Here is a 26,450-nt window from a genome sequence, read left to right as displayed (position 1 = left end):
CTGATGGGTGTCTAAAGATTGCGAAAAATTCTTGAAAGTAGAACAGATGAATAAACAACAGTATTTTTCAGAAATTTAGCATTAATCAAATCAGCCCTACAACTTAATGACAACTTCAGACTTTTAATTACATTTTTGACCCCATGAGGTTCAATGATAAGAAAGTGCATAGCTGGGTAATTTCAATACTCAAGAGTTAGAAGCACAGCGTCAGCACATACGACAAAGTTGTTACAGAATACAGAATTAAGGACATGGGGACCTACATCATCAGGTACCGGTGAACCACTGGAATCAATTAGCATGACCAAATTGACTTTGAAGGGGTTAATAACCCGCCAAAACTTTTTGGGTCATTCACAAGCATTGTGGGCAAAGTGTGTACTTGGAATGCCTTTTTGGCAAGTTTTATAGCCTCGGTGTAGGTATTGTTCGCCTCCTTATAAGCATGCCATTTTGATACCAGTGAACTTTTATTCGCTATTCGATACAATCGTTTTTATTTTTCGCTTGGAAAGCCTTTTTAACTTGAAGTTGAACCAGGGCCTTCTAACATTGCGGGATATTAGACTTGACAGAATAAACTTATCAGTGAGCTCATGTATTTTATTTTTGAAAACGCACCAGTTCTCATCAACTGTGCAATCATCAAATTGGCTTAGGAAAGAATAAAGAAAGTTAGCTTGCTCAGTATTACTAGCGTAAAAATTTGCCCTATCATAGTGATAATTTTTTTTCAACAACTGGTTATAACACAGGAATAATATGTCGAATGAAAGACCCATGTGATCGCTTAAGCCCGGTAAGCATGAAACAGTGGTAACTACGTCAGGATGAGGGCATAAGATTAAGTCAAGGAGGTTAGCAGCGCTGTCTAAGATCCTAGTTGGTTCCAATACTAATTGTGCTAGGGAAAATAAAGAGCAGAGATCAAGAAAGTCGTTACTTTGTAAAGAAAATTGATAACGGGTTGGATTAGTAGTCCAGCGTATGTTGGGGAAGTTGAAATCCCCTACTAATATAATGCAATGGGGTTTGAAGGATGCCGCAAAGTAAGTGTGTTAAGCACATTCGTGAAGCTCAGCGGCGAAATGGGATGGGTAGGAGGGAAGGCGCTACCAAGCATCAATCGCAACTTTTCGGTGACTGATATATCAACGCAACCACGCACAACGTCCTTGTTACAGTGAATGTGGACGTGATGACACTGCAGGGACATTGAAATGGCGACGCCTTGGCGAGCAGTGCAATCGCAACGCAAGATACGAAATCGAGAAGAGTCAAAGATTTCACAATCTTGCACATGATGTTGTAGCCATGTTTCCGTTAATGCAATAATACCATCATCACAGCTGTCGATGAGCAAGTCAAGTGCCTCGCGCTTGCGGAACACACTTATAGCATTAAGCAACGAGCACGGAGGCTTGTGCTGTGAAAGCTACGCCATTGACCCTCGCGCGTTCCTATGTAGTAGGGTGATGACGCGGATTGCCAGGTACACTTGCGTGATCTGGAACACCACTATTAACTTGCTTAACGCTGTCACTTCTTAGATCATACATGAAACGTTGCTTATGAGGGGGAATTAGGCTCGTTTTTACCAAATTCAAGAACCTTTTTCCTAGCGAGCCTTGTCACAGGCAAGAAGACGTCAGATACTGAACTGTGAGTACCTTTAAGCTTGCTGCGCGACGAACCTACGCTGTCCTTATATTTAATGTTCGATAGTTTCATTATAACCGGACGCGGGTGCTAGTTGGAATCGGTTGGCGCAAAACAGGGGTAATTGAGATCACAGGGAGAGGCCCTCGTCCTGCAGTGGACACAAAATGGGATGCTGCTGCTGCTGCTGCTGCTGCTGCTGCTGCTGCTGCTGCTGCTGCTGCTGCTGCTGCTGCTGCTGATGATGATGATGATGATGATGATGATGATGATGACGATGACGACGACGACGACGACGACGACGATACTTCGTATTTGAAAAAGTCCCGATTCGATGCGTCAGTTCAACTGAGTTTGGTGGCAAGGCATTTCCCATCGCTGACGACAGGGCATCGAGAGTTTTCTGTTCAGTTTGCAGGCAGGATTCACGGGAATCGGGTAGGCCGTAAGAAAACAAGTTATTACGCCTTGACCTGTCTTCCAAGTCGTCTGAGAGCGTGGCTATGCTGCCCTGCTGTTTCTTTAACCACTCAGCGCTTTCTTCAATTATGGTGCAATCATTGAAAAAAGTGTCTAGTGGTTCAGATTTACTTTCAAGTGATTCAAGAAGGCGGGAAATATCACTTAGTTTGCTTTCAATTGCGTTTTGGCTAGTTTTCCCATCTTTCATATCTGATTTCAACGCACACTGACGTTCAGTAATCGCGAATGTCGTCTTCTTTATGCCTTTACGCATTAATAAGAATGTACTCATTTGATCAGACAAGGATTCGGGAACACTACTTGAGGCAGAGGCATCTCTAGCCGACTTCTGCCTCTTTGTAGGCCCCGGGTTTTCCTCGATATCACCGCATTGCAACAACAACAACGCTACGTCGAGGCAATCGCACACAGTGGCATATAAGACAAGTGGTCATGGGAGCAGCAAAAGGCACGATGAGAATTGCCTGACTGTACGTAAGCCTTTTCAACACAGCATGGCGCCACCTTTTTTTCTTCGTGCTTCAACTCGCGACTAACTACGAGTTTTTTTTCTTCTTTTCTTAATTATGTGTTTTATTCTTAGCTTTATTTCATCTGTAGTATCTATGCAGTGGTAAATTTATCGTTGCTTCCCTTATTTTATTGTTCTATAATTTTTGTCTACCCTTTTATCCATTTCAAAGGAGCAGGCATTTCGACCTTTCTTGGAGCAGTAGCTGGCCTGCTCGTTCCTCTTTTTACATTTCTGGCGTTTTTTTATCGTCAAGCTAAATAATACTACCTTGTCTCCACGAACAAACAAACGGACAAATAAACAAACAAACAAACAAACAATAAACTTGTCAAAGGGCAAATCAGTGCTCAGAAACTTCATACCAAGATAAGATCCGAGAGGGCACTCGCGCGACAGACTGTAGCGCTTTGTTTTGAGTCTGCACAAAACGACTGGGCCGTTTGCTATCGAATGGTGCTGCTGCTTGCGTGCCGATGAAGTCTCGGATTCTTTCGACTACGTTAAAGTTTAATATATTCACTTATATTAAAATAGGTGAATACATTTAAAGGCATAAGTTTAGAAAAGCTGAACGACGTTTCCAGATGGCTGGAATATGCGGCCTATGCGCGCCGTCTCTGATATGCAAGCCGAGAACCACTGCCTCGATTTGTTTATAGAACGGCGTGTTCGACAGACTGGGCGACGGCGGTCCAATCCAGGCAAGCTGCCGCCATCGTGAGCTTTCTGCAAAGTCAATGATGGTTTGGCGCTGCACAATCCATGCATCTGGCTTATACGACGCAGTTAGCGCGTAGTACGTCATGATCTAAGGCCGTGATAGAACCTATACCGGGTCCTAAGCCTCGACCACGCAGAGATAAAAGACGTACGCGCACCGCGCGCTCGCTCGAAGCTGGTCGACTCGTGCCAATGCGTCCCATTATCAGATATCGGCGAGCGCTGCGTAGTTGTCCCCATTACTCTTTGGTAACGGTTGTTGAGTGCGTCGAACATAGGAGCGTGGACGAGACTTCGCTGCCAGCGCTGTTCAGTGCCTCTAATGGTGGTATTCAACCGATCCATATGCGGCAGCTTGATTATACTCGATAGGTAGAGGCGTATGTCTGGTTGAACAGTTTTCTAGTTAAGGATTATACCAGAGGCCCATCATGGTGTGAGCTATCGTCCTGCCATCGTTGGCATTTTCATGTGTATTGTTCTCCCTGCGATCGATACCACCGTCATTTGTTACCGCACTAAATAGCAACTCCTGTTTAGTGCGGTACTCACGACAATTCGGTTTTCTGTTTGAGTTGCCTTTTGCTATTTCTGGCTTACATGGGACGCGCGGCAGAACTCCATACGAGACATCTTTCATCCCCCCATCCCCATCTTTCATCCCCCCCCATCCCGCTCCCATGTGTAGGGTAGCAAACCGGTTAGGCAAAACTGGTTAACCTCCCTGCCTTCCTTCTCCACATTTTCCTTCCTTCCTTCCTTCCATACGAGACGGAAATAAAACGTGTGGGGCAGTTTACATATATATTTTTTTGTATGACTTATGCCGAGCACTTCACGACAGCTCACTAATCATCGTCAGAATCACCACCACTAACTTTCAGCTTTGCTATCGCTGTACAGTTCTGTCTAGCAACGGATTTGGCAACGTTTTCTCTATTATACTCTCAAGAAAAGCAGAAATGTGTTCCTATCTGATAAATAATCTACAATGTGTCGGCCAAGCAAAACAGTAACCGACATCAGCGATAAAAATCAGCGCTCGTAGCCTGACCACTCTAATTGCATTCGCCATGGTCCTAAACAGAGCAGCAATGCAGTGGTCATATATCGCAGCATCATCATTCCAAGTAAAGAAAACGTGCAGTAACCTGGGTGAAATTGACGCATTCCCTATTGTCCCTGTTTAGAAATGAGGGAACGGTGCTTGGCGATTTTTGTGGCTAGTCTTAGTTGTGAAAGTAAGTTATGCCTAGTGTTCACACTGGTTCATGGCACCTTGTCTGAAGCCTCTCCTGTGTCATATGTATAATCACTTCGAAAAAAAGAAAATAAGTTAGTCCACCGAAACCTTGGAGACATGAGCGGTCATTCGCTGAGTACGTACTTTACGGCACCACAGTACCACACCGTCGCAAACACAGCCAATTTGATTGGCCGTCTGTGACAGACTGAACGACGACGCTTGCGCAAGTGTGTGCGGCAATACTGTGAACTGTTTTCGTCTTTCCTTACTCTCCCATTGGCTCCTATTATCCCCTTCCCTAGTTCAGGGTAGCCAACCGGGCTCAGTGTGGCTAGCCTCCTTGCGTTTTCCTTATCGCTGCTCTCGTTCTCTCTCAGAAAGGCGCATGAAAAATACGAAGAAAACATTGAAGTTGATTTTGAATGTAAGCGAATAGCCGAACGCTTTAAAAAACAATTCGTTTTCTCCAATAGAATTATGGACTCGAACGCGTAAGTATGTTGCAGTGAGGATATTTAGGTAGCGTATGTTTGTTTGTCGGGAAATTGTACAGTAGAGAACAGAGCTGTTAACCAGCACAACTGCGGCGAGACCAGGCGCTCCAGCACAGCGCAGAAATCTTCAGGCGTCCCAACGCTCTCGCCCGGCAGCACGTGCGCCTGAGAGAGCTGTGATAGTTGGCGTTCGGCGACGAACTTAGCCCGCCAGTCGGTGGCCCGACAGCACGCGCTTATTTGCATGGACACCTTCGTATCGGTGGTGAAAGTCCGACCACTGACCACCCGCGGCCAAAGAAAGCTATTCGTTTTAGCACCTGCCCCCGATCAAGTTGCAGATGAGCGAGAGTGCGTATGGCCGCCGCATCGTGTGCTGGAGAGAGTTCAACTTGCTATTGCGGCGCCTTCAGTCAAATTTTCATGCGAAGAGTCATTAGTGGCTGTTGCTCTTTTGTTGTTGTTGCTGTACATAATAAATCCGATTTGGTCTTATCCATGTGATCGTACTTGGCTCGTAAGTCATCGATTGCTGCATAACGTCGTGGAAGCTCCTTGTTCTGTACGTCCATTAGCGAAGCGGGGAAGTCGCACGTGAATAAATAACTGATGTCTTACGGTTCGGTTTTAAGCGGTCTACAACGCCTTCTTTTTTACTTTCTTTCTATGCAGTCCCGATGCTAAGCAACAGAACAGTGTGGCATACTGGTGAATAATTTTTGGACGCAGCTGTGGCTTGCACGTACAAGTTGCATAGAAAGGTTATTTATTGATTGCGCCTTGATTCTGTATTCATTACATATAGTTTACATGCAGTTAGCGTTAGCTGCAGCCTTTTACGACATAGTGAACTCAACAACATACCCTGAAACAGCACACACTGTGCTGCGCGAGGATTAAGGGGCAGACACAAACTGACTAGGTAACGTATTATAGCGCTTCGTTTAAGCCCTAAACGATATTACTTAAATTTGCGACACGCAATCACACACACACACACCCACACACACACACACGCAATCACACACACACACACACACACACACACACAAGAAATACGAATATGGCCCCATTTTCCCACAAATGATCAGCGTGTGGTCGCCCGTCACAGTAACCAATTTCTTTATCTCTAGGCTGACCCTTCACTGCATAAAGTGGAAAGGTTAATGGAAAGCGTTTACAATCACTCTCCAGCGGTGGAGCGTTCCTTATTCTTATGTGAACAGAAGTGGACGCCCAATAGGCTAAAAACTTGAAGGATGTAGGTATTGTAGTCGTGTCTTCTGTAGCTGATTTTTCTTGGCAGAAAGGAAGTGAAAAACCTGATGGACACAGTATGCATGCGGCCGCTTAAGTATTCGATAATGCGACAAAAAAAATAAAAGTGCGTCTTGATGATAATAAACAAACACATCTCGGACACAAAGAAAGTGTCAAATAGCAAGGAATTTTCACCCGTGCTGGCGTTGACTTTAGAAATCTGAACTCTCCATCAACTGTTGACTTCTTGCTCACCACTTGCCCTTGTTGGAATCGCACCGCTGGTACGATTTGTTGGGAACTCGGCGCTGACGCCCGTTGTTGCCCCTGGGTCGCAAGCCCCAAGGGTAGCGTTGGCCTGGCAGCCTGGGGTACAACTGGAAGCATCCGAAGGTCCCGGCAAAGCATGAGTCGACTGGTAACAACAAAACAACTTGTTTATTTTAACATCGCAAAGAGTTGGCGGTCAGGTTGACCGAAGTAGAGAGACGGGAGAGCACTTTACTCAACAGAAGAAATCGGAGCCCTCCTTTTTGCGTCCGGGGGCAGCTGTTTTTATACTCTCGCAGTTGAGGGCAAGAAGGAACCCCTCAATAGACGAGCACGTGATTGTACAATGAGATAAGGTGACGCATACTGTCGTGGCGCCGCCGGTCGGGCACAAAGAGGAGAAGGTAACTCCTACTGTCGTATCGCCGCCGGTCGGGCACAATGGCTGGGAGGAGAAGGTGACTCCTACTGTCGTATCGCCTCCGGTCGGGCACAATGGCTGGGAGGAGAAGGTGACTCCTACTGTCGTATCGCCTCCGGTCGGGCACAATGGCTGGGAGGAGAAGGTGACCCCTGCTTGTCGTATCGCCGCCGGTCGGGCACAATGGCACCTACACTCACACACGCACATGAAGACACGTGGCATCGGAACATGCCTGGACGCGCTTGGCGGGGAGCGTAGCGGCGGCGCCAAACGGGCCAAAATGTCTGCCGCTTTGTTGCAGCCGCGCCGGCTAAAACCGCGCGTCGTAGGCGAAACGTAACAGACCGCCCCGCCGGGGGAAGGAGATCCCGATGGTCAGGGGACTGCATCCGCTGTCCGGAGGGATGTCGCTCGATGATGCTCATAACCCAAGTCGGGCGTCCCTCGACGTTTCTTGAGCGCAGCGCACAGAGAAGGCCTCGTTCTCTCGTTCAGGTTCGCACAGGACACTGCAAAGTGACTTCGGGAGAGTTCACATTTTTGTTCTCGTTCCCGGCAAGCGTTAGAACTACGCTGAAACTCAACCGCTCAGTCAGCAAGCACGGCACAACCCTCACTAAGCCCTGCCAGGCTCTTTGCCCTTCTATACCACTGCCTAGTTCCTTACAGTAGTCTAGCAGCACTTAGAACGCGTCCACAAATTGGAAAATTGCACTAGAAAGCATGTCATCACTTTGAAACACTAAACAAAAGCAATATGTTAAAAATCCTGCCCCAGGAAGAAAAACATCAGTAACAAACAATTTTGAGGCTGATTCCTACGTTAGGGGCTTCGACTTAAGCCATCGGCGTTACCGTTGAGACTCCCCTTTTTGTAACGCACCTCAAAGGAATATTGTTGCAAAGCGAGGCTCCAGCGCAGGAGGCGGCCATTTTTGGGAGAGATGGTCTGCAGCCATTGGAGAGGGCAGTGATCCGTCTCAATGATAAACCTCGAGCCGGCTAGATAGCATGACAATTTCTGAACGGCCCACACGAGACACGCACACTCTTTCTCGGTGGCGCTGTACGCCTGCTCACGACTGGTCAGCTTACGACTAGCGTACAGGACGGGGTGTTCTACTTCTCCATTTTCCCGTTGGCACAGTACAACGCCCATGCCTCGCTCACTAGCATCGCACTGAACTACGAACCCTTTTGTGTAGTCTGGCGATCGTAGCACAGGCTGGCTTGTTAGGGCGCTCTTTAGGGCGCTAAAAGCTCTTTCCTTTGTCTCGTCCCAGACGACTGTTTGCGGCTCTGTCTTTCTTAGAGCATCCGTCAGGGGAGCCGCGATATCAGAGTACCTGGGGATGTACCTCTGATAGTAGCCGGCGACACCTAAGAACGACCGAATATCGGTCTTCGTGCGCGGTTGCGGGAAGTCTCGCACAGCGGCCACCTTTATTTCAGAGGGGCGGCGACGACCCTGACCAATCACGTGACCGAGGTAGACAACCTCGGCCTGTGCTAACTGGCACTTAGGAGCCTTGACTGTCAAGCCCGCTTCGCGCAGGCGGGTTAATACTGCCCGCAAGTGTGCCATATGCTCAGACCAGGATGCGGAGAATATCGCTACGTCGTCTAGATACGGTAAAGCGAATTCTTGCTGTCCCCGCAACACTTTATCCATGAGGCTTGAAAAGCAGTATGGCGCGTTCTTCAAACCAAAACTCAACACTTTAGGACGGAATGTTCCCATTGGTGAAATGAACGCCGCATACCTACTAGCCTCTTCTGTAAGTGGAACCTGCCAATAACCCCTGACAAGATCTAGGGTGGAAATAAACTGAGCGCTACTAACTTTCTCAAGGCGCTCCTCGATGTTAGGGATCGGATAAATTTGATCCTTAGTGATGGAATTAAGCCTGCGGTAGTCGACGCAAGGACGAGGTTCCTTGCCCGGTACCTCAACTAAAATCAAAGGGGAGGTATAATCAATCTCACCTGCCTCAATAACACCGAGCTGTAGCATTTTCTTTACCTCAGCCTCCATAATATCGTTCTGGCGGGGTGACACCCGATACGCCTTGGATCGTACTGGCTCTGGGGAGGTAAGTTCTATATCATGAGTAAGTACAGAAGTCCTACCAGGCCTCTCAGAGAACAGACCTTGAAACTCTTGTAAGAGCTGGTGTAGTTCGGTTTTCTGCTCAGGCGACAGCGGTGATCCACTGACTAAGTCACTAATGACTTGATCGGTGTCTTCCCTGTTCGTCACTGAGCCTAGTCCCGGAAGCTCGACCGGAAGCTCTTCAGGAACGTTTACCATCATGCACAGCACTGCTTCCCTTTGTCTATAAGGTTTGAGCAGATTACAGTGGTAAACTTGCTGTGCTTTCCGCTTTCCTGGCAGACTCACCACGTAGTTAACGTCCGACAGTTTCTGAACAATTCGTGCTGGGCCCTCCCACTGCACGCCTAGTTTGTTGTTTAGCGATGTGCGCAATATCATGACCTCATCGCCCACCTCAAAACGACGGGCCCTGGCTGTCCGATCATAATAAACCTTGGCCCTCTGCTGGGCCTTTGCCATTGCTTCACCTGACAACTCCTGTGCCCTTCTTAAGCGTTCGAGGAGCTTAAGCACGTACTCCACCACGACTGGGTCGTCGCCCCTGCCTTCCCACGATTCTCGAAGCATGCGAAGCGGAGATCGCAGCGAGCGACCGTACACCAGCTCAGCTGGCGAAAACCCCGTAGCCGCATGCGGCGCGGTCCTTAATGCAAACATCACCCCAGGCAGACACAGCTCCCAGTCAGTTTGATGTTCAAAACACAATGCTCTCAACACGCGCTTCATGACGGAGTGGAGCTTCTCAACGGAATTCGACTGTGGGTGGTACACTGAACTGTGCAACAGCTTTACCCCACACCTTTCGAGAAAAGTTGTCGTCAAAGCGCTAGTAAACACCGTGCCCTGATCTGATTGGATTTCCGCAGTAAAACCAACTAGCGCAAATATGGACAGTAGTGCATTGACTATCTCAACTGAGCTGAGTTCTTTAAGCGGCACTGCTTCAGGGAACTTTGTCGCTGGGCAGATCACAGTCAAAATGTGTCTGTACCCCGTGGCTGTTACCGGCAGAGGTCCCACTGTATCAATAACGAGCCGTCTAAAAGGCTCCGTAATGATAGGTACCAATCTCAACGGCGCCCTCGATTTGTCCCCTGGTTTGCCCACCCGCTGACTGGTGTCACATGTCCTCACGAAATGGTCTGCGTCCCGAAAACACCCTGGCCAATAGTACTCTTGCAAGAGACGCTCCTTAGTTTTCTTAACTCCAAGGTGTCCGGACCACGAACCCCCGTGCGACAAGCGCAACAGATCCTCACGATAGCATTGAGGCACGATCAGCTGATCGAACTCCACTCCTCTGCGGTCTAGATACTTCCGGTACAGGACTCCACCTCTTTCCACAAAGCGAGCATTTTTCTTGGCGATACCTTCCTTGACATTGCAGCGTATGTTTTCTAGGCTGCCATCCTTCTTTTGCTCGGCTATCAAAGCCGACCGGCTGACTTTTAGCAACCTATTAAGTCCGTCTGACGTAGGCGCGATGAGCAAATCTGCAGATAGCTCTTCTAACTTTCCCGCATCGGGAATTTCCTCTCCAGTATCTGGTGCCTTTAACGTTACAGACTCAAGTTTATTGAGTTCGGGCGTGCTCCGAATATCAGCTTGCTGCGCCTCTGACCCTTTTTCATTGTTCGATAACGTCGGCCCCGCACCTACCGCCTTTGCAGCGAGCTCCCGAACCTTCGATCTGGTTAAGGCCTGAACGCTAGCCTCACCAAACAAAAGCCCCTTCTCGCGCAGGAGGAGATCGGACCTGTTCGAAAATAGGTACGGGTACTGGGGGGGCAGCATAGATGACACTGCCGCCTCCGTCTCAAGCGCTCCGAAAGGTCCTTCAATAAGCACTTTTGCTACCGGCAGACACACGCTATGAGCTTCCACGGCTTGCTTGATCCATGCGCACTCGCCCGTGAACATATGGGGTTCTACGTAAGACGGGTGAACTACATCCATTGTAGCTGCGGAATCGCGAAGCACTCGGCACTCTTTCCCGTTCACGAGGAGGTCTCGCATGTAAGGCTCGAGAAGCTTCATGTTCTCGTCAGTGCTGCCTATTGACAAAAACACAACTTTTGGTTTTGTTTCCGGACACTGCGCCGAAAAGTGACCCGGCTTCTGGCAGGTATAACAAATGCGCGCTTGCCTCATCTCGAACCGCTTTCTGCGTTCGGCTTCGGTTGCCGCCGTCTCCTTTCGTTCGTTTTGCCGCCGTCTCCGCCGTCTCATTTCATCCGCACTACGTGTGTCGCCCCTTGCTCTCATGGGTGTGAACTTTGGCCTCTCAAACTTGGAGCCAAATTCACCCTTTTGACCGTCCTTAGCTCCGCGAGCCCGACGCGTCACAAACTCCTCGGCTAGCTCAGCGGCTTTAGCCACCGTACAAACGTCTGGCCTATCCAAGACCCAGTACCGCACGTTCTCAGGTAACCGACTATAAAACTGTTCCAGCCCGAAGCACTGCAGAACTTTATCGTGGTCACCAAACGCTTTCTCTTCTTTGAGCCACTCCTGCATGTTTGACATTAGCCTGTACGCAAACTCTGTGTATGACTCACTTCTGCCTTTCTCATTTTCCCGAAACTTCCGACGGAACGCCTCCGCTGACAGCCGGTACTTTTTTAGCAGACTCGATTTCACTTTGTCGAAATCCTCTGCCTCCTCTCTATCCAAGCGAGCGACTACGTCGGCCGCCTCGCCGGGTAACAAAGTGAGCAAGCGCTGTGGCCACGTTTCCCGTGAGAACCCCTGCTTCTCGCACGTTTGCTCAAAGTTAACCAGGAACAAACCAATGTCCTCTCCAAGCTTAAACGGCCGCATCAGGTCAGTCATTTTGAACAATACGCGTTCTCCTGCACCGTGTGCCTGACTTCCATTACGAGCGCGTTCCATCTCTACCTCGAGACGCTTCATTTCCAAAGCGTGTTGACGGTCGCGCTCTTGTTGCTCTCGCTCTTTCTGTTCTTTACGTTCACGCTCTTCTTTTTCTTTCTGTTCTTTAAGTTCGCGCTCTTCTTTTTCTTTTTGCTCTTTAAGTTCGCGCTCCTGTCTTTTTGCAGTCTCCCTCTCCTCAATGGTCTCAAGGCATTCCGACAGCTCGTCATCCTCAGCTTCTAACTCAAGAATAGCCCTTAGCAGTTCTGGTTTTCTGAGTTTCTCTGAGACATCCAGACCCAACTCTCTTGCAAGTTCCAGCAATTTCGGTTTGCGCAACGACTTCAAATCCATGGCTGCTCTGAATGCTGCTTTCTCTACTGCCTATTATTGTCTTGCCGCAAACTAACCCGGCAGCAACGACAACCACAACTACCAGCTCTGTTTCTGACACTAACAAAAGCCTGGCAAAGCTCAGAAGAAGAAAGTCCCGCACTCACCAAACCTCGTAGCCAAGAATTCAGCGCAGTCGTTCCGCTGCAGGCAACCAGTCATCACACAGGGCTCGTTGCACTACTCACGGATCGTTGTGCCGCTCAGCATACAGTCAACTGCATATCTTCGCTGCTGGCCTCCGTTGTCGCGATCTCACCGCTGGCAGACAGTTGTTGGAAATCGCACCGCTGGTACGATTTGTTGGGAACTCGGCGCTGACGCCCGTTGTTGCACCTGGGTCGCAAGCCCCAAGGGTAGCGTTGGCCTGGCGGCCTGGGGTACAACTGGAAGCATCCGAAGGTCCCGGCAAAGCATGAGTCGACTGGTAACAACAAAACAACCTGTTTATTCTAACATCGCAAAGAGTTGGCGGTCAGGTTGACCGAAGTAGAGAGACGGGAGAGCACGTTACTCAACAGAAGAAATCGGAGCCCTCTTTGGCGTCCGGGGGCAGCTGCTTTTATACTCTCGCAGTTGAGGGCAAGAAGGAACCCCTCTATAGACGAGCACGTGACTGTGCCGCTCGGGCACAATGGGATAAGGTGGCGCAGCCGTCGTGCCGGCGCCGTTCGGGCACAATGGGGAGGAGAAGGTGGCTCATACTGTCGTGTCGGCGCCGGTCGGGCACAATGGGGAGGAGAAGGTGGCTCATACTGTCGTGTCGGCGCCAGTCGGGCACAATGGGGAGGAGAAGGTGGCTCATACTGTCGTGTCGGCGCCAGTCGGGCACAATGGGGAGGAGAAGGTGGCTTACACGTCGTGTCGGCGCCTGTCAGACCCCCTCGCTTCACAGTTGTTGGGAGCTCCTCTCCCCGGCTGCCGCGCTTCGACAAGCGTGGGCACCAATATGCACATACACTCACACACGCACATGAAGACACGTGGCATCCGAACATGCCTGGACGCGCTTGGCGGGGAGGCGTAGCGGCGGCGCCGAACGGGCCAAAATGTCTGCCGCTTTGTTGCAGCCGCGCCGGCTAAAACCGCGCGTCGTAGGCGAAACGTAACACCCTTAATAACAAAATACGTCAACGCTCTCCCATTTATTCGTCCGTTTTGTCTTCACCCGCTTCCCCATCTTTTCTCTCCCAAAATTACTTGAAGATTTTATTGAGTGCACCTAGCATAATTAACGCTGCCTACTTTGTGTGTTGATGGTAGTTTTTATTCAATTTCTATTGAAATATTTCTACTGCATGACTTTGACTACGCCGCGCTTCAGATCTTCTCCAAACCCGTAATCAGTCAGTCGGGCGTGCAATCACCAGAGAGGTTTGCCTGTATTTTACTACTGCAAATCTAGTGCGATTAAACAGCTAGCTAATTACGATGTATAGCTATCATTGCTGAGAAAATTTGGGGATGACGCTTCCATGGCCGTATGGCCTCCCCACCGCAGCTTCCTTGCCATCTCTTTTTCCTTTGAAGGCGGATAGCGCGCGCCCTTTGTATCACGTGATTAGTGGAGGTGACCATCGGTTGTTTGTTTTGTTGGCCAAACGTGTGCCTTGTGGAGTTGAGCACATAGGTGAAGTGCTAGCCGAATGCCCGGAAGCAGCAGGGCAGAAAACATAAGCATCGGTGACCGGTAATACGTCCCTTTAGCGTTGCAGAGGCCAGTCATAGCGCAGGTAAGAAAAAAAGAAAAGAGAGAGAGAGAGAGAGAGAGAGACGTAGCCGCAAATTTTTACATTTTATTTTCACTTTTATGGCATTGCGTACTGTTCATCGCTGTTCTGGCTGTACCTATATTTGCTTAGCAAATAAATGGCATGAGATGCCAGTTCTTTTAATTTACTACTCCCAACTCAGAACTGAAAGCTGGCTTTTTTACATACACATCGTTTATGAGGAAAAGCAAACCGAGCAACTCAATTCACAGATCTCGGAAATCGCAACTGGCTCGTTGAGAAGCTTGTAAATCTAAGCATTACTGCTCTTAGCATAAATTTTACCAGTACATGGAAACTATGAAAATTTAATAAACCAGATATCATCTGTTTTATGCGTTTAGCAATTCTCGCCACTTGCAAAAGGGCCGGGAGAAAAGTGTGAACTGCTTTCCGTATTCTCGGACGTATGTAAATAAAGTATACGTTACCAAGAGCTGCACTTATATACAGGGTGTCCCAAGGATACTGTGCCAAAATTTAGAAATATGAGATTGCCACGCAGTTGGGCAGAATCGAGAATAAACGTTGTTTGCCGTCGCTTGGAGCAAGTCAGATGTATTTGGCCGACTTACATCGTTAGTTATCATTATTGTATTAGCTTCTCAAATATTATAATCGGAGCAACATTGTCAATCAGAAAATTGCAGGCCATCATGAAAAATTCCCGAAGCCTCTTTCTGTCGCTCAAAAGGTGTTGCATATATATATATATATATATATATATATATATATATATATATATATTAAGCGTCGAAAGAAGCCCGCAAAACACGAAGAAAGTACCGTGTGCTTTTCGTTTAACAAAGCGAACGCTTACGTAGTAAGTAAGAGTACGTGTATCTTTATTAGCAGCAAAGGCCAATGGCTACTTAGACTGAAGAAGCTACCTGCCTTGGGTGAAAAAGAAGAAATATTTCTCACTAATACAGATTAATTAACATTTGGTCTCTCTCTCTCTATCTCTCTCTCTCTCTCTAGCGTAGCCCACTCATTGGCGCCGAGGCTAAAGATATGGATATTCCGTTCTGCCACATATTGCACTTATGATGCTGCGCCCTTCGGCTGGAGAAATTCTCACGGTTGGGTTTGTGTCCTCGTGCCATCAGAGAAACCGTTCGTTTCATGTGGAATGTGAAAAGGGGAACAGTAAGAGGATAGTAAGCGCCCTGCCTGTAACGGTTAAGCACGTTTCTATAGAGCGTTCATTTGCAACTTGCGTAACAATACTGTTTCTGCGGTGCGGGACATTGAACCTGCCTTGTGGATGGAGACCAAGACCTAACGTGCCAGCCTAAGTACTTCATTTTTTTCTGCTACATGAAATTGTTTCCAGACTCGAAATAATTTTATACGAAACTGTTTGCTGCAAGAAAAAAATCGTTTCTTTAGCTAACCTGTAAAAATCAAACTGGGGTACCTGGCCACCGTGAAAGTACCAAGCGAGGCGCTACTTTTACTGTAAAAATCAGCTCGCGGTGGACCGCCATATCAATGCTTCTGTCTCACTTTTTAGAACCAAAAAGGTTGCAGTTTCGTCCAAAAGGTGAAGCATGAAGCGAAAGCAAAGTATTATTCGAAGGTTCGTAGTTTTATCGGCTGTGTAAAATGCTGCAAACATTCGCTTACTATTTAATGTAACAATCTTGGCGCCACGTCCGCACAGGCAAACATGAATAGATCTTAATCGATGACTATGAACAATCGCTGTCAGAGCTCTGACTTGATTAAATGCGCCAGCATCGAATAGAGAACGCTTCGTGATGCTTCTCTCTTCACCGCGTCTCGAAAACTTCAGATCACGTGACCTCCAACACCAAGGAGCAGAGGAACACAGAGCGCACGAAGCCGTCAGCCATCTTGGCTTGTCCTTCACCTTCCTGCCCACCGTAGATTACCTCGAAAATACGACGCGTGGTCCCCGTATGCGCTCAGCAGCTTGGACAGTCATGCGTAGCCAAGGTCGGGCTAGAGAAGGAGAAGCGCACTCACCTGACCCTCCACGCTTTAACCCTAGCCCACGCTTAATCACATTACTGCGCGCTCGACCCTCACCCTTGCGTGCGCTTGATCAGGTGACTTCCAACAATGGGCGCACGGAAGACGGGACCCGTCAAGCCACCATCCTTCCCCGCAAATCCTCGCACGCTTTCCCTCACATCCACTTCACACGGCGCGCGGGGTGCCACACCATCTTATCCCACTCGGACTTTATAGGGAACGGCGAGGTCCAAGGCAACCGCGAAAATTTGCCTGGAGTGACGATGTAATTGTCATTGCAATCAAATGTTGAATTTTATCCTATGAATTCAGTGTTATACCGTAAACTGCACTGAATTTCAACGACCGCAATCACTGCTTACTACGATTCATTCGTCACATGCTGCAGCTCTCACAGGAAAGCTTAGGGCACACTGAAAGAGGGTTCAGTTTTGACCTCTGGTGCTGTCGCTCCGCTGAAATCTCTCCGAGCTCATACCACGTGAAAGCAGATCGCCTTCTGTCGAAAAAAGGCGCGTGCCCCGCTGCGCAGCGCAACTGCTGTTTCGAAATACGCTACGTGTGCTGCGCCAAAAGCCTAATGAGCTGGCTGCCTGCTCGATCATTAGAGAGTTACAATCTTTTCTTCTGTGCTGGATTCTCCAGCAGCTTTGATTTGTAACGTAGCTGCATTCTTGGCTTCTTTATTTTTTCGATCCTGAAGCGCGTATTAAAATGTCGCGATTGCGTACGCGGATAGGTAGCAAAAACGAGAAAGCTCAAGAGGGATGATCTATGAATAGAGTTCCTCAGATTTGAGTACGAAGCTATTTTATCTTTATCTTTTTATTTTTTACAGACTCGAAAAAAAGAGATGTACTCATTTTGCTCTGCGAAACGGAATGAACAGGCCCGCTTGATTAAGCACGATAATCTCGAAGCGCTTGGACGGTGCGCCAACTGCAGCTATCGATTGGACAACGAGGTCAATACGAAGCAAAGGAGAGCTTAAATGATAATAAAGACAGTTTTTATGGACGTGATAGACCCAGTAGGCAAAGCGAGTGGTCTGAAATATATATATATATATATATATATATATATATATATATATATATATATATATATATATATATATACTGTTGAGCAAAGTAGGCTTCGGCCGCCTGACTGAGGGAGAACCGCAGGTTGAAGTTCCTATAAACTTTGAAGAAACAAAGGCGTAACTTTCTTAGCAGGACGTATATGGGAATAAAACACAATGTTGTAATAAATATTGATAGAGAAAGAATACAAAACTGACTTGTTGACGAGAGAGATCAGATCTTCCGTATTTTCTTAACGTGCGCTCGTTTGCCACGCTGCAGCGGCGACGTTTTCGACAAGACACGCAAACCTGCCTTGCTATTACACGCAGTATGCATTTATTTCGCGTAGCGGCAAAATTCGTAAGATTACATTTGCTTCGCTGTGTTTAATGGGAGCGAAATTACCACGTTACTATTTAACTTCGGCCACCACGTTATATATATATATATATATATATATATGCGTGTGTGTGTGTGTGTGCGTGTGAACTAGAAAAAAGGGGAGAGCCGAGGGTGCCGAGTTTTATTAATTATTAAAATTAAATTATGGGGTTTTACGTGCCAAAACTACTATCTGACTATGAGGCACGCCGTAATGGGATACTCCGGAAATTTGGACCAACTGGGGTTCTTTATCGTGCACCTAAAGCTAAGTACACGGGCGTTTTCGCATTTCGCCCTCATCGAAATGCGGCCGCCGTGGCAGGGATTCGATCCCATGACCTCGTGCTCAGCAGCCCAGCACCATAGCCACTAAGCAACCGCCGGCAGGTTTGATTAATCCTAAGAAACCAACAAGCAATGACAACAAGGATAACAAAGGGGAAATTACTTCTACTTACTAATTGAATTCAAGAAATCATAAAGTATTGGAAATGAAAGTGGATGAAAAAACAACTTCCCACTTTCCATCCAATTTCATTTCCATTAATTTATCATTTCGTTAATTGAATTAGTAAGTACGAGCAATTTACGTTATGTTGTCCTTGGTGTCATAGTTTGTGGGGTTCTTATGATACATATATATATATACACACGCAGGAAAGAGACGACGAACATTTTGGAAGACTTCTTTACTTAACGCTATCGGCCGAAAACATTAAAAAGTCTTCCAAAAAGTTCGTCGTCTCTTTCCTGAGTATATTACGTCGGGTCGTGCGTGCTATATATATATATATATATATATATATATATATATATATATATATATATATATATATATATATATATATATATATATATATATATGTATGAACGAGAAGGAAGGTAACTGAGGAGCCCGATTTTTCATGAGTACATCATAAGGAGTCAACAAACAAGAACACCAAGGCCGACATAGAGGAAATTACTCGTACTTACTGAATGTAATGGTGGACGAAAATACAACTGGCCGCAGGTGGGGAACGATCCCACGCCTTCGCATTACGCGTGCGATGCATCTTAACACTGTTACATAATGTAGCATCGTGTATTATGCACTTCGTTAGAATTTGCACAGTTTATAGGCAAATTTTAACTATTTATTACGGTATTCGCGACCCAAGTAATCGCTCGCCACCTAGCGGCCGCGCTGAGAGCCAGCCGGTCCAGGCTCCGGCTTGAGTCGAAAGAGGATCTCCTATCAGGACATGCCCTGAATGCGTCGTAGTTCTCAAATCGCTGTGATGCCAAGGCGCACAAGACCCCGAAAAAAAAAAATGAGAGAACGTATGTCCAGGGATGTCAAAACTTATGAGTGCCATCGCAGCGGAAAGACAACACTGAATTATTTCATCGTTTCCTGAAAGAAGCAGGCGACGCGCACCCGGCAGCCTCATGTATCGGCCGCGAGATCGGGGTATGGGTGGCAGCCCCGTCGCTGCGTTAGTACGGATAGGCGGTCCGCGGCGAGCATTGAAATGTACACGGCGGCGCTTGTACTGCGAGCGATTTGGGCTAATTGTTCAGAAATTGGCCACGCTCAGAAGCGTAGTTTTCGAGCATTTTTGAGCGAACTTTAGGCCACGAGCAAGGGCCTGTTTGACGAATAGGCGGAGTCGGTCTGTCTGACGAAGAGAAAGAGTCTGTCTGATCCTTACTCAAAACGCCTGAAACTGAATGCTGATCACACTATTCGAAAACACCTGAAATATGCTAATTGCATGGTTCCATACGAGACCGTTCGGTACACTAAGGCAATGAAATACTCGAAACAATTAAGGTTAAACAGGTAAATCAATTTCCGATACCGCTCCAATAGAAGTGCCGTCCCAAAAGAAAAGGGGAGTCAGCGCATACTTAAGTGGCTGGGGTCAATTGATTTTAAACGAAGCCTGCTACGTTGCACGGTTTTATTCCCGATGAACACGTATATAGCCTACACAGCCGCCGCAGGTCCACATCGATTCTCTTCGCCTATTGCCTTGTTTATTGTATTCATTGTACTCATTCGCTTCGGTGAGTTAAACTGTGATTAGATGTTTTCTTTTGCAATTTACTTGCTTTCTTCTCCTAACGAATGAAAGTGCGCGGTCAGGACACAGCCTGGCTCCTTAATTTGCCTAATGGCTTCTGGGACCGATAACTAAAAAGCCGGCATATATTATTCGTATGCTGCTGTGAAAATAAAAAAGATAAATGACAAGGTCTCCGGAATATCAGACGGACGTAGATGGCGGCAAAAAGAAATACGAAATCTTTCCACTTGTTAGATGAATCAATTGTCTTCACTAATTTAAATTTACTGACAATGGTAAAGCTAGGTTTGATGAACCTTGCATCCTTTGCGGACTTTACGCTTTTCAGGAGATGGAGCTGACGTCGCCACACATCGACGGAGCAAAAAGTGTTTAAAACATAGATTCTGGCGTTTTACGTGCGAAAACCACAATCTCACCATGAGGCACGCCGTAATGGGGGACTCAGCTTTAAATCTTTACCACCTGGGGTTGTTTAACGTGCGCCTAAACCTAAGTACACGAGGTTTTTTTTCTTTCTTTTTTTTTGCATTTTGCTCTAATCTTAATGCGACCCACGGAGGGTGAGCACAGCAGCGAAACGCCACAGTCATTGGGCCACAGGCATTGAGTTTGGGACAAAAGCTAAGGGTATTCTGATACGTTGCTGCACTTGTAAGGGTAACATGGGCTTCTTTTGAGGCCGTCGACCAAAGCGCGAATCTACCTAAAGAACGCGGACAAGTGGAATCGTTCAATGTATACACTCTAAGAAAGACAGTAAAGGTAATCGTGGCGCACATTATCGCATTTTAAAGGATGGTGGTGGTGGTGGTGGTGAAGTGTAGCAACAGGCGGGTTTAGCCTGGCGAACAAGGCCGGCAATTGCTCCGCCGGAGCGTCTCGCACAATACCGCTGAAGGATTTCACCATATGTCCATCAAACCGGTCTCTCTTAAGAAATCGATGAGGAGACGTGAAGTCTCTTTGCGGGCTATAACTGATCCCTCGGGAAATATAAGGTCTTGCAGGCGCGCATGCGGAAGGTCCTTGTTTTGCAGATTTTTCAGGAGAGTGTCTCTTTCATCTTGGAATTGCTGGCAGGACCACAAAAAGTGCTCAATGTCTCCTGTCTCGTTGCATGCCGTACAGTTCGGAGAACTTATTCGCCCCGTTTTAAGTAAGCAGGCCGGTGCATTATCAGATCCTGTCCTTATTCGATATAGAAGTGTGGCTTCCTCTCGGTGCAATCTCTTGGTTACGCAGGGCATATGCGGTGGAACCCAAAGCGACGCAAAGTGATTTCGAATGTCAGATTTTTGCACTTGATTACTCTTTGGAGCCTTGATTTTGGGAGGTTGATAGAGTGCTGCGTATGCAAGCGCATCAGCTTTTTCGTTTCCTGAGATGCCAATGTGGGAAGGAATCCACTGAAACTTTACTGTGAAGCCTTTGTTATTGAGTTCTTTCACGATGGCTAGTGATTTGCGTGGGAACTTGAGGGATGGCAAACCACGGTGTATTTGTTGTAATGCGGCCTTCGAGTCCGTAAGGACAACCACATTCTGCGGAGGCAAAGTCTTTAGTTTACGCAGCGCAGAAGCTATTGCTACGCCTTCCACAACTGTCGACGAGGCTATACAGTCCAGACGGCCAGACCACGTATATCTTAGAGAGGGAATATAGACTGCAGCTGCACAGCAGTCTTCGTCTGCCTTGACAGAGCCATCTGTGTATACTTGTAGGTGATTCGGGTAAATCGTGTTCAGGTGTTCTAGGACTAATGACTTCGCTTCTGCAGATGGAATGCAGCTCTTTGATTGCAATCGTGGTACACTTAAGTTGCATGTGATGTCCTCGAATGTCCAGGGTGGTTCTATCCTTTCCCTCTGTCTCGAGCAGCGCAATCCTAATACGCGAAGCGTGTTCAATGCTGCATAAAAATGTGAGCGCGGCCTGTTACCTATACGTCGTAAGACGGCTCTACCGGGCGTAGACTCACTCAATCGTAGGAGCTGGATCATCAGAGCCTGGGAAGCCTGGAGTCGTAGAGGGCGTGACTCAGCTTCGTAGAGCACTTTCTTGTTTGACGCTGGCTGAGGGACTCCAAGGCAAAGTCGGATACCTTTTCTGTGGATGGCTTCTAAGCGCTCGTATTGGCTGTCTGAGGGTGCCATCAGAGGTAGCTGATACAGGAGTCGACTGGTAACCAACGCTGTATGTAGTCGTAGCATCGACATCGGGTGGTTGCCCCAGCGTATGCCAGCGACTCGCTTGAGCACATGTAGCCTGGGTGATGATGACGCCACAACGTGGTCAACGCCGCGGCGCCAGAGTAGCCTGTGGTCTAAGGTAACGCCCAGAAATCGGACGTTGGTGACTTGTCGAATCTGGTATCCATCCAAATTCAGCGTCAAGCGTGTAGATTTTCTTTTCACTCCAGGAAATAGTACGAATGATGATTTCTCTGCTGATAGCGATAATCCAATCGTTTCCAAGTGGCCCTGAATGGCTTTTACTGCTCCCTGGGCTATTCGTGCGAGGCGGCGATGCTGGTAGCCGGAGACCCATATGCAGATATCATCGGCATATATAGATATCTTCACTGGTGTTCGATGGTTTAGTACTCTTTGGAGGCTACTCATGGCAATGTGAAATAATAAGGGAGATAAAACACTCCCCTGTAGCACACCGCGAAATATACGTATTTCATCGCTCAAAGTGTCGCCAAGACGAACTCTGATGCGACGATCATTGAGGAACGTATGTATGAAGTGCAAGAGATGACCCGTGACGCCTATAACTTGCAACTGGCTGATGATGGCTCTTTGAGACACGTAGTCGTAAGCCTTAGAAACATCCATGAAAATAGCAAGTGTCGACAGGCCATCCGCACTGTAATGTTCTATGTGGCTTAGCAGGTCCAGCACATTGTCTTGAGCGCTTAGACGCTGCCGAAACCCAGTCATGCACGATGGTAGTTTTCGACCCTGCTCGACATACCAAGTGAGTCTTGTGCACGCCATCTTCTCCATTAGCTTCGCTGCACACGAGGTCAGTGATACCGGTCTGTATGAGTCCAGAGCTGCAGGGTTCTTTCCAGGCTTCAGAACCGGTACCACCCATGCTACCTTCCATAAATGTGGGATAGCCCCACTGGCCCAGACTTGGTTAAAAAAAAACGACGCTCCTTAATTGTAATATGCAGTCGAGTCCGCATGCTCTGAATATCTTTCGCCAGGCCTAAAGTCGAAGTCAAGCCTGTCGTGAGTGTACCCTCCAAAGCAATGTAACAAAAGAAAGGGATACTTTCTAAACATTCATATGCTCAGAATTATATATTATTTCTTCATGAAAACTGGGGCTGTCTGTTTGGCTGACGACCTTTACATGCTACTCCAGGGCCAGTACTCATAAGTTCTTTAACTGTATTTGTTCGTAAGGTCAAATTTCAACTAGTCTTTGTTATTTTTAGACAAGGTGGCCCGCCACTGGCAACGAGCACTTGCGAAAGAAAAGCGTCGTGCATTCGGCTCCAAATGTCGGGCGAAAGATAGTATGAGGGATTTCACATGCCACAGTGGTACTCGGGTCCTCTGATGTTTCGGGACCCGGAAGTTAAAGAAAATAAATAAAAATAAACGCTTGTTCGGGATCTGTAAAGCTCCGGAGGATGACCGACGCGGTTAGCTCGCGATCAGTTGTGATTGTTGCGGCGGAGTACTTTGCGAAGCGGCGTTTGTCTGTCGTCTGCTCGAGCACTGCTTAGCGCAATACACTTTTGCGACAACAGTCGCAAAAGTTTATGCAGCGAAATCGTTCGAAATAATCAGTGCTTCATTTGGTCGTTCGTTGTTTTCTGACGTTTATCTGTAGCTCGCCATGCCGGTATCTAACGTTTGCCTTCAGTCGCATAAATGGGTTTTTCAGACAAGGGTCGCGCAGTGAAGCCGATGAGCGGTGAACGCGATAGCAAGATGGCGCTTTTTAAGCACCGAGAAACTAGAATAAATATCGCCTTGGCTGTTCCGGAGTATTAGGCTTAGCGTGAAAAAAAATTATAACAAAACAACTTGGCCACGAGGCGCGTAGCACGAAAGTCATCAAAGTGATGTCCCCTAAGAATGGTTAGCTGGGAACAGCTGGCGGATAAAAGCGCTATCTGATGGCGAGAGTAATATACACGTAGTACGAGCGCTTTTCTAATTAGCGCAACACGCAAGGCTGCGCCCGGTGCTCGCGATAAAACGCGCGTTCTTTGGTCGATTGAGCATCAGCTTAATGCGAACAGCATTGTCAGGGCGAAGCATCTGCAGCGACCTTGCTCTTCTATCTACGCGAGAAGACCGGGCGTTATCTAAGCGTACGTGATTGCTCAAACTTAACGATCTGAACTACGAAGTTTGAACACCGTCGTATAGAAAAAGAAAATTATCGTAGCTGTTCCCTGAAAAAAAAAAGAGAAGTCTCGGATAACAGTTACAGCAAAACGAAAACGTGCTTTCCAGAGAAGCGCTAAGCAAGGAAGGTAATTATACGTTTAGCCATTTGCTGCTTCCGCTAAACCAAAGGAATGCTTTTTTTTTTGCCATAAATTTTGGCATGACTGATGGCAGTCAGTGTAACTTGTTAATTTAGAACGCTCGAGGTTCGTGCGTCAGTTGTCGATTGACGCGTCTTAAGCTTATGCAGCGGAGTTTCAAATAATGGGAGCACCTTCAAAGCTTGCACCTCCAAAGCCTGTGGTGCGACAAAGTTATTTACCCGGAACGTGCCAGTTGTGACTATCCTCTCTTCTTGAATTCACGTGAAAGCATTGTTCTCCTTCTAAGCCACAGCATCGTCTGGCGTCAATATCGCAGACCGAATGGGTAGCCTGGAAATTAGCTCCCGCGCTGGTTACAGGCAGACTGCGTATCTTCCGGCGAAGTACTCGACAACAACAGAATGTGCGAGTTCCGTTCAACTTATCTCGGAAACTAGCACGTATGTCGTGTTGGGAACTAGTTGTACCTTTCGAGCTTTGGAGCAGCTTGAATATTTCTGCATAAAGCAGAACAAGACAGTTCCGGTGAGTCTTGACAGGCAGTGAAAAGCGCCCTATATAGTTTGTCGCGGGAAGGAACAAAAATGGAATAATGTATGGCAGGTGCGAATTGTGGGCGCATTCCTAAAGCACAGTTCATTGTAAACTAACGTAGATCCTGCATGGGTAAACCGTAGCTGGATGGCAATGGTAGAACAGGGTTAAATTTTACAGAACTATATAAACATTTCTGTGTAGTAAATAAGCAGTACACAATCACAACTGTGCAGTAATTTTAGTGAGTGGGCACAGCAATGTTTGGCGGTAGGAGTTCACAGCTGTCAATAAGCGACGGCAGTTCTTAGTTTGAACGTAGCGTAGCTGCGGCCAGAAGTCTACGGAGACACATCACGCTGCAAACAGTTGCGTGCTCAGCTCCTCACAGGGAATGGCCTGCGCTTGCTTCCCTGGTGTTTACGTTTCGCAGTTCAGGCTAGACTTTCTTTGTTGAGTAATACATGTACTAATATTTAAAAAAAAAGGTACGCGTATATTTTACAGGAAGCGGGCCGTGTTGTTATATTATGCACAAGAACAGCGTCCTTATTCACAAACAGGTCTTACATTAGTATTGTTCGTAGGAGCAAATGCAGACAAATCCTAATGCTGCACGTAATATCATTAGTCAAGGCAGCCGGCCAATGAAAAATGGCCCTTTTGAAAGAAAAGATCTGTGAATTCTGCCTCAGGTCCATCGTTGTAAAAGCTGCAGGTATGTTTCGGTGAGTAGCACGGATAAATGAAATTACCATTGTTGAACCTGTCTAAACACTTTAGTACTTCAGCAGCATTTACTGTTGATAGCATCCTCGAGAAAAAAAATAAAAACACGTGATGGGCAAGTCGCTACTCACTGACATTCGTGAAATTCGTGACCTACTACAGTCATGCTGACATGTTGTTCCCCGTTGTACGTCGACGAGTTTTTGTGGTCCCACCAATACACCAAAGAAGTAGTAGTAGTAGTGCTAGTCGTAGTAGTAAACTTTGTTTAGAAAAAAAAGAGTATTTGGCGAAAGCGAGCTCCAATTGTATTACGGTACAGCCGTGGTAGTACGGCAGTTTCTTCGTACTTTAGTTTCATTGAAGAGAAAAACATTCCGCTTATTTTACGAGAATTGGCTCATAGTCAGAAAACGAGCAGCAGTCGTTACATCTGAAACAATTCCTCCGTCAAATACACCAAGTTAAGACGCACCACAATCTTGTCGAATGAAAAAAAAAAGCGTCTTACAATATAGTTCGGGAAGAAATGCTTTATAGCCCGGGGTAGACCATACAACTGCTCAACACCGCCTATCCAATTTGTGTCAGATTTTGCGAATAAAATTATGCAAGATGATTCAATCGAACGTCGTTGAGAAGTGAGTTCAGTTTTCGGGCAGGCGCGCGCTTTAAACCTTGATCAGCCTGGTCTGGTCATGCGTCCACTGAATTTTCCTTCCTTAACCACGCCTTCTTGACACAGCGAAGGACAACGACCTTGTTTCTTCGGCAACCGTTTCCGGGTCCTTAGCTAGTATTAACTGTTTCACCACAATGCAACGTGGTGACGGAGGAACTGCAGCAGCCCACCGCGCTACCGACAGCAAATAGCCCGATGACAGCCCCTACCCGTGACAATATACGAACG

General features: G+C 47.2%; 1 protein-coding gene and 1 long non-coding RNA gene across 2 annotated transcripts in view; one reads left to right on the top strand and one right to left on the bottom strand.

Annotated features, from left to right (window-relative positions):
• LOC142578931 (uncharacterized) overlaps positions 1–26,450 on the top strand; it is a 209,463-nt gene that overhangs the window by 92,282 nt on the left and 90,731 nt on the right. The window lies entirely within an intron of this gene.
• LOC142578930 (cell adhesion molecule Dscam1-like) overlaps positions 1–26,450 on the bottom strand; it is a 348,188-nt gene that overhangs the window by 321,588 nt on the left and 150 nt on the right. The window lies entirely within an intron of this gene.

This window comes from Dermacentor variabilis, chromosome 4 (assembly GCF_050947875.1).
Source record: "Dermacentor variabilis isolate Ectoservices chromosome 4, ASM5094787v1, whole genome shotgun sequence".
Taxonomy (NCBI): Eukaryota; Metazoa; Arthropoda; class Arachnida; order Ixodida; family Ixodidae; genus Dermacentor; species Dermacentor variabilis.
The sequence above is the reverse complement of the archived record's forward strand: the minus strand, read 5'-3'. Positions and strand labels throughout refer to the sequence as shown.